Raw genomic sequence first — 9,113 nt, forward strand, 5'->3', positions numbered from 1 at the left:
AGGTGGTTTTGTAGAATTGATTTTTGTGAGAAGTGCCACATGGTGCCTACACTTGGGCAGCTTTAGAAAACAGAATGCTGAACAAGACAAGCTTCTGTAAACTAGACGATCTCACAGCCACTGCACCCAGGCCGGAAGGGAAGTAACAACCACTGCACCCAGGCCAGAGGGAAGTAACAAACTAGACGATCTCACAGCCACTGCACCCAGGCCAGAGGGAAGTAACAAACTAGACGATCTCACAGCCACTGCACCCAGGCCAGAGGGAAGTAACAAACTAGACGATCTCACAGCCACTGCACCCAGGCCAGAGGGAAGTAACAAACTAGACGATCTCACAGCCACTGCACCCAGGCCAGAGGGAAGTAACAAACTAGACGATCTCACAGCCACTGCACCCAGGCCAGAGGGAAGTAACAAACTAGACGATCTCACAGCCACTGCACCCAGGCCAGAGGGAAGTAACAAACTAGACGATCTCACAGCCACTGCACCCAGGCCAGAGGGAAGTAACAAACTAGACGATCTCACAGCCACTGCACCCAGGCCAGAGGGAAGTAACAAACTAGACGATCTCACAGCCACTGCACCCAGGCCAGAGGGAAGTAGCTCCCCTGACGGCCCAGCAGAAAGCTTGTGATTGGTGCACGAAGGGCTGTGCTATGATTGATGCAAACGTGGACTTTAGTTTGCAGGAAGGTGTGCTGTGATGGGTACAAACACTTTTGTCATACCCCCTTTCTGGCTACATAAGCAGGTTATTCCTCTGACGTTTTGAGTTAGCCAGGACACACCCTCCTGTGCTGCTTTCTGACATTGCAGTATTAGGATAAATAAAAGGCTTTTCTTGAATGGACTTTTCCTGCCTGCTTTTTGTTTTTGACTTTTTTGTTTGTTTGTTTTGAGACAAGGTTTCCCTGTAACCTCAGCTGGCCTAGAACTCACTATGTACACTAGCCTGGCCGCCATCTCACAGAGATCTGCCTGCCTCTGCTTCAAAGTGCTGGGATTAAAGGTGTGTGCCACCACACCTGGTTCTTGTCTACTTTTGATCTTACCACTAGGAGAGTGGACTGAACTGGTACACTACACAAAGAGGATATGGAGGAGGTGGCATCAGAACTGTAGCAGTAATGGATGTGGCAGTGGCAGGGGAGGTGGATGGTGCCACTAAGGTAGTGGCAACAGCAGCAGTAGTAATGAACAGGCAGCTAGGGATTTTTAGAGAGCATCTGGGGAAAACAGGAAGTGGAGACAAGAGAGACAATGAGAGATACATAAATAAGGAGACAGGAGAGAGAAGAGGCTGCAGAAAGAAGGTTATGAGGAGCTAGAGAAGAGAAACTGCAGGGCCTGGTCCCTGGAAGTATCCCAGGAAGACTCTGAGTCTTAGGGGTCAAGCTTCTCAAATAGTCTAGGCCACAAGGGGTGACAGTAGCTGCTGTCAAGGGTGGAGGACCTCAGTAGTCTAGGCCTGAGAACTGTAACACTAATTGCCCAAGAATTGTAACAATAATGGATGGAGGGCTAAGGGTCCCAGAACCAGAGAACTGCTGCCTGCTGCCACTTGCTGCAGCTGTTCATTGCTGTTGGGCACTGAGGATTATAATTATAATTGCCAAGGTGGGATGGTGAGATGGCTCAGCAGTTAAGAGCACTGACAGCTCTTGCAGAGGATCCAGATTCCTAGGACCCATATGGTGGCTAACAACCATCCGTAACTCCAGCTCCAGGGGATCCAATGCCCTCTTCTGACCTCTACGGGCATTACACAACATAGGTGCAATTACATACATATAGGCAGGACATTCATTAACATAAAAATAAGAAATAAATGGGCTGGAGAAATGGCTCAGTGGTTAAGAACACTGGTTACTCTTGCAGAGGACCCTGGTTCAATTCCCAGCTCCACAAGTCAACTAACAACCATCTGTAACTCCAGTTCCAGGGGATCAGGTATCTTCTTTTGACCTCTGATGCCATTGCACGACACGGGTGCACCTGCATACACGTAGGCATTACACTCAGACACATAAAATAAAAATAATAAATATTAGAGTTCAAGGCCAGCCTGGTCTACATAGTGAGTTCTAGGACAGCTCAGGCTACAGGGAGACCCTGTCTCAAAAAGACCAAAAAAATAATAATAATAAAATATTTCAAAAGAATAATAGCTGCCAAGTTGGGGTGGAGATTTGGATGTTACTTGAAGTTAAAACCCAGAGTAATAAGCCTCTACCCTGAGCACACAGAGCCGAGAGCAAAAGGCCCCTAGGTCTCAGAACCGGAGCTGTAAGCCTCTGGATGTGCCAATCTAGACCCTAGGCCTTGGGCACTGAGGGCCTGCAACTGCTACCACTGGAGGCACTTCTCAGCCACTTGTAATTTCTGTTTTGCTACATCACTGAAACTGAGAGTTTGACCTGAGAGAGCACAGCGAACTATGGTCCTTGTGCTGTTCTCGCCAGTTTCACACACTCTTTTGTTGTGTTTTGCAGTAATGAGGATTGAATCCAGGACCTCATACATGTTAGGCAAGCACTTAGCACTGAGTGGTACCCAGCTCAGCACACATACTCTTTTGATGTGCATAAGTGTACTATGAAAGAATGCTTCAATAAGCAGTTACAAGACATCTTAAAACAAGTGGAAAATGAGAAAACAGTTGAGTTTGCAGCAAGATCGGTGTCAGATAGCTTTAGTTGTCTGACTGCACTGCTTCTAAGCTTGTGAGCATGAACAGGTCAGCAGACTTCAGAGCTGCCACTCCAAAGCAGGTATCTCACGTGTACTCTTGCAGGGACTAATGATGTAAATCATCTGAGATCTGCAGCTCTGCCCGGCCCCAGCAGGTGTGTGGCAAAGGAGGTAGCTATTAGGTTTTGTGGTGTTAGGTACAACTGTAGACAGGTACATTCCTGGAGCATTCCAGGGGTTACAGCCACACACATCTATGACCTGCATCTGTCCTGTGTAGGGTCGGCCTTGCCCCCACTTTTCTTCCTCCTGCTCTGTGCTCTATGCAGGTTTTCCTCCTTCACACTAACATTTTCCCTTTGGAAGAGCTGTAGCACACTCTACAACTCTGGACTCCTCTACCTCACCGCATGTGGGTCATGTGTGACCCTTCCATGTGAAGGTGGAAGGGGAGAACTGACTCCAGAAGGTTGTCCTCTGACCTCTGCACATGCATCATGGTATACCCCCCCTTACATACATCATGAGCACACAGATACATCATACACCATCATACACACACACATACATACACACCATAATAATTTTTTAAGTTCCTGACAGCTAGAGAGATGGTTCAACAGTTGAGTGTATGTACTACTTTTGCAGAGGACCTGAGATCAGTTCTCAACACCCATGCTGGGTAGCTCACAACCACCTGTAACTCCAGTGCCAGAGGATCTAATATCCCCTCCTGGACTCCACAGGCACCTTCACTCATTTGTGTTTACCTACACACAGACATACACACACACACACACAGTTAAAAGGAAATAGTTAAAAGGAAATAAATCCTGAATTTTCTCTACTTCAGCTCCCTTAACTGTGAGGTTGAGGTGATGACAGAGCCTGCTGTATAAGGTTCGTGTAACATCCAAAGATCACTTGGCACATAGTCCACACCGTGTAAATGACATGCCAGATACCTTGAAGAGAGCTGTCCAGATATGCTGTCTCTAGCTATCTCGTCTCATTGCTAAAATTGTTTTATCACAGAAAATTACATATTCACACAGAACGAGTTGTGTGGTGAACCCGTCTTCTTTCATTTAACCATATTTTCTCTCTGCCTTTTTTTCCTGGAGGTTGTTAAAACAAATTCCAGATCAGAACCCATTTTTCCCATCACATGTGCCATGGCACACGTGTGGAGGTCAGGGGATAACCCATGGGAATCGGTTCTCTACTCCACTCTGTGGGTTCTGGGGATCAAATCCAAGTTGTCAGGCCATGTTTTCTTCTCCTATTCATCCCACATATAGGTTGATTTCAAATGTTGGCTATTTTAAATACAGCTGCAATAAAATGTAATTCAGAAGTTTCTTTGTATTGATACTGATTCCTTTGGATGTTTACCCAGCAGTAGGCTTGCAGAATCATGCAGTAGCTTTATTTTTATTTCATGTGGAAACGACCTTGTCTTCTATAATGGCTTCAATTTTAACATTTCTATGAACATTGTATGAGAGTTCCCTTTTTCCAGATCCTCACCAATATTGTTATTTTTATTTTTTATCCTTTAAAAAAGATTTTATTATTTTTACTTTACGTGTATGAATGAATTGCCTAGACATAGATAAGTGTACCCATGTCATGCGATACCCCCTGAAGTCAGGAATGGGCATCAGAAGCCCCTGGAACTGGAGTTACAGATGGTTGTTAGCCACCATGTGGGTGCTGGGAATCAACCTGGGTCCTCTGCAAGAGCAGCCAGTGCTCCTACCCGCTGAGCCACCTCTCCAGCCCCTATTTTTGTCTTTTTGATCACAGCCATTCTAATTTGGGTCACACCATGGGTTTGTTTTGCATTTCCCTGATAAGTAGCGATGATGAGCTTTTTCACACACTTGTTGAATATCTCTTCTGAGAAATGTTAATTGAATTCTTGAGGAGTTTTGCTACTGAGTTGTTTGAATTCCTTGAATATTATGGAATAAATCTCTTATCAAATGCATAGTTTGGAAATATTTTCTCCTTGTGTATAGATTGTCTCTTCCCCTGGTTAATTATTTCCTTTCCTGTACAGAAGCTCTTTAGTTTGATGTAATCCCATCAGTAAATTTTTTATTTTGCTTCCTGTACTTTTAGGATTATATCTAAAAGCTCTTTGCCCAGACTAATGCCCCGAGGCATTTTCCATATGTCTGTGTGTGTGTGTGTGTGTGTGTGTGTGTGTGTGTGTGTGTATGTGTGTGTATGTGTGTGTTTCATAATTTTTGGTCTTGCATTTCAATCTAATATATTTTCAGGATTTTTTTTTTTTGGCCTTTTTGAGACAGGGTCTCCCTTGCAGCCCCAGCTCTCCTGGAACTCACCATGTAGACCACGCTGGCCTTGAACTCACAGAGATCTGCCTGCCTCTGCCTCCCAAGTACTGGGATTAAAGGCATGTGCTACCACGCCTGGCCAGGTTATTTTTTTTACATAATCAGAGAAAGTGGTCTAGTTTCTTCTACATATGGATATCCAGTTTTTCCAACACCATTTATTGGAGAAAGTTTACTTTCCTTAATGTAGGTTCTTATTCTCTGAGTCAAAAGTTAGTTCTCTGTAAAGATATACATTTATTTCTTGGTGCTATATTCTGTAACAGTGAGCTGTCTTTAAGCCAGTACCATGCTGTTTTTATTACTATTGTTTTGAAGTTGGATATTGTAATGGGTTCGTTTTTATTCTTTTTGCTCAGGATTGCTTTGGCTACTTGAGGTCAGGAGAGGGCATCGGAGGGTTCCTCTGGAACTGGAGTTACAGATAGTTGCTAGCTGCTATGTGGGTGCTGAGAACTGAACCCAGGTCCTCTGCAAGAACAGCCAGTGCACTTAACCATTGAACCATCTCTCCAGCCCCAACTTTGCATTAACTATTAAGAAAGAGATGACTCAAGGGAGAGTGCAGGAATGGATGTTTAAAGGATCAGAAAAGACTGAGAGGTAACCTGATAGAGGGGGAAGCAGGTGGAACCAGGCTCACTGTCATTGAGCCTACTATGAGAACATTCTCTCTGTGGCATCTCACTCCTGGTGACATGGAACTACTTTCAAGCCTGGAGTCAGTCTTCTCTGACCCCACTGGGCTTCATCCATTAGATTATGCAATATCCTAAGCCCTTCATTGTGAATGGGCAGCAGAGCCCTATGGTGACATTATAGGATCTGGAACTAACATCAGTTCTCAGCGCTTTTAAAGATTCTGTGGTTTACAAGTTGCTGGGTATTTAAATTTGCAACCCTAAGCCTCCATCTTAGGGTTTGTTTCTCTCATACATCTAAGGAGCTGTCGCTTTACTCCCACATTCAGCTTCCCACATGTGGCTATTTTTCCTTCCATCCTTGGAGAATTTGCACTTTATTATTTGGGATGTTTGGTTTTCATTTTCATTTTGTTTTATTTTGTTTTGTTTTTGAGATAGACTCTAACTCTCTGGACCAGGCTGACCTGGAACTCACAGAGATCCCTCTGCCTCTGCCTCCCTGGGTGCTGGGATTAAAGGTGTATACTAACATGCCCAGCTATTTGGGATGTTTTAAGAATCTGGGGATGGGGGGAGGTGTTGGGGAGATAGCTCAGTGGTTAAGAATGCTTCCTGTTCTTACAGAGGACCCCAAATTTAGTTCCAAGCACCTATGACAGGTGGTTCATAACAGCCTGTAATTCCAGCTCCAAGGGATCTGATGATGTGGTTGGTATACACTCACAATATACATATACATACACATAAATAAAACAAAAATAAAAAAAATAATCTCAGACCATTTTCCACACCCATTAGGAGCTCTTCCGGTGAGACGTGTTGGTGGAAGGCTCAGTTTTGTTAGTCTGCAAATGTCTGTTTTGCTTTCATTCTAAAGAGACGTGGCTGTGTGCACAGCTGAGGTGACAGTTTTTCTTGGCCTTTAGGAACTCTCACTCTGCCACTGGTGAGAAGTTGCTGTCCTTCAGTGGGGGGCCCTGTGTAGATGAACCATTCATTTCTTTTGGCTTGTTGCCAGAGCCCAGTGCTCAGACCTTCTGCGGAGGGTGTGCACACCCTGCCTTTGTCCTGCATGGACTATGTGGTGTTCTCCTTCCTGGAGACACTGCTTTGTGTGGGTTCTGTATGTTTTGCACATTGTCTTTAAATATCTTCATTTCTTGCTCCTGGTTCTCTTCCTCATCATTTTACAACATCTTAGAATTTCCCATTTCACCTTCAGCGCCTGAGAATGTCCCTCTCCTTGATGCCGCCGCATCTGGCTTGTCCTCGGCTGTGGTTTCCAGGCTGGGAGCTCCTCCTCCGGCTGCATCCAGTCAGCGCTCCAGGCCACTGCCTGCATCTTGTCATTAACTTTTCCTTTTCAAATTGATCTTTTTCTAGTTGTCCTTGTTCCTTGATCATTCCTCCTCCACCTGCATTATCTTATGTCTGGCGGCTTCATCATCTGTGGTCTTGGCGGTTGGCGATTGTCAGCTTTTTCCACTGACCACGGCCATTGGAGTGTCTTGTTTTCTTGTTATTTAATCTTAGGGTGGCACCATGGTCTGCTCCTGACAGGGGAGCTGGAGGCCACCTTGGGGTGACACGCATCCTGGAAGAGTCCTCTACTCTTACTGCTGGCAGTGCTGCTGGCTCTGCAGTCTGCCCAGCAGGGCTCCAGGCTCTCATGGATTCTGTTGTCAGCCTTGTCTTGAGTCCTTAAGAAGTATGTGGTGCCTGATCCTGGGTGTCAATTTGACTGGATCTGGGATTAACTGAAATGAGAGAGATCTTCTTGATTGGATCATCTGAAGCCAGAAGACACACCCTAAATGTGGGTGTTACCTTCTGATGGCAGTGGGTATAAAAGGCTAAGGCAGAGGAGAATGCCAGGCTTCTTGCTGCTTGCCTTCTCTCTTCCTGGTGAGGTTGTCTTGCTGCTGTAGACTGAAGACTAGCTGATCTTTTGGAATTTGTCAGACCTTCAGTGCCAGATTGGGACTACTGAGGCATCCAGCCTTGTGGACTGAGCGACTACAGATTCTCAGCCTCTCCAGTGTGGTGCAGCCATTGTTGGACTACTCGGACTCTATCCTGTGAGCTAAGCTGATAAATCTTTATACATATATATTCATCCTACCGGTTCTGTTTCTTTGGAGAACCCTGACTAATACAGAGTACATTCCCAGGGCTGGCCCTAGCTCCTCCTCATTCCAGCCCTAATTCAGGTATTTTGCTTGCTTATTTTGGGAAGTATAGAGAAGTCTAGGGAAGTGTCTCAGAGGTTGTGTCCATCCAGATGGAAGAAGCTTGCTGTCCTGTGCAGGTAGAGGATGGCTCCTCATGGTGCCTGAAGCAGCATTTGGGTGATGCCAATACACATCCCCTTCCACGGCTCCAGTGGAGAAGGTGGGAGTGTTTAGCCCCTCTTCTCACTTCCACCTTCCTCCCTAAAGTACCACAGGATGCCCAGCCTGTCCATCACCTGCTGTTGCTGAGCACAGAGGATCATTGCCATGACTGCCTTTATCCTGATAGTTTTGTTAGTCTGCAAATCTCTGTTTTGCAGCCCCCTCATCCTTTTGTATACACTGTACTGGGCACTGCAGCTACTCGACACCCAGTGTATATATGGCCAGTGGACTGAACAGTCTGCAGCCGTCAGCATAGATGCTGGGTCACCTCATTTGACCCAGGTGGCCTCAACTACCCTGTGTTGTTCAGAGCATGACAGGGCCACAGATCCCACACAGGACCCTCAGTGTGACCTTCTTCTTTGCTCAGTCCTTCCCTTCTGTGGGTCAACTCTACGGATATCTCTGGAAGCTAGGCCAAATGCTGGTCTGTCAATAGATCAGCATGTGTCCCTTACACCACTGGTATGCTGTGGTCTTCCTGGGTATTCTGGGGGCCTCTTTCCTCCCACTCCTGATTTTTCCCCTATTGCTGCTCTCTGTGTTCAAAGCCCTCCTGTGGCCCATCCTATCCCATGTTCCATGAAGGAGGGGAGGCAGATATGGCACCTGACAGGGTCTCCGCCACTCTCAGTGATATCATGGATTTGTAGGCTTGATAGTAACTCATGATTTTGTGAGTGTAGATTACAACCTTCACTATTTGGCTGGAGCACTGAGTCCATCTGTTCAGATTTAAGTCCATCATCTTGCCACCTTCCTGGTATTCTTTTGGGTTCAAGCTTCTGGTGTTGGTTCACTCTATTGACATCCTGGGTCTGATCATCCCAACCCCAGTGTTTCCTGAGTCAGATCTTGTGGTTTGCCAATGCCATAGCTGATGGCATCTGGGCTGGCATTTTGTGTTTTGCACTGGTGACCACATTTGCCTGGGAACACATGTATAGCCTCCAGACAGGCTATGCTCCCAGTTGCCTTTGGTACTATCCTCCAAGGACCTGTAGAGAAAA

Source organism: Nannospalax galili, unplaced genomic scaffold, assembly GCF_000622305.1.
Source record: "Nannospalax galili isolate Female #2095 unplaced genomic scaffold, S.galili_v1.0 scaffold101, whole genome shotgun sequence".
Lineage (NCBI taxonomy): Eukaryota > Metazoa > Chordata > Mammalia > Rodentia > Spalacidae > Nannospalax > Nannospalax galili.